The following is a 264-nucleotide window of genomic DNA, read 5'->3' on the forward strand; positions in this document are numbered from 1 at the left end:
TAACAAGAGTTTCACCTTTTGGTTTTGCTTTGATAGACGCACAAGAAAACTGTCTGCAGTGTGTGTGTGTGTGTGTGTGTGTGTGTGTGTGTGACTCGAGTCCGCTCCTCTAATGAATGACCTGCTTCGTTTTGTGTCTTTCTCTTTGGTGTTGCTAGAAATCTGCTAGAAACAAGTTATCTCCTCAGTAATCACTCATTCCGTTTCCCCTTTTGGAAACTCGTCTTGTTCAAGCCTCTCGTTTTGTAAATCTATCGTCTCAGA

The sequence above is a fragment of the Salarias fasciatus genome, chromosome 18 (assembly GCF_902148845.1).
Source record: "Salarias fasciatus chromosome 18, fSalaFa1.1, whole genome shotgun sequence".
Taxonomy (NCBI): Eukaryota; Metazoa; Chordata; class Actinopteri; order Blenniiformes; family Blenniidae; genus Salarias; species Salarias fasciatus.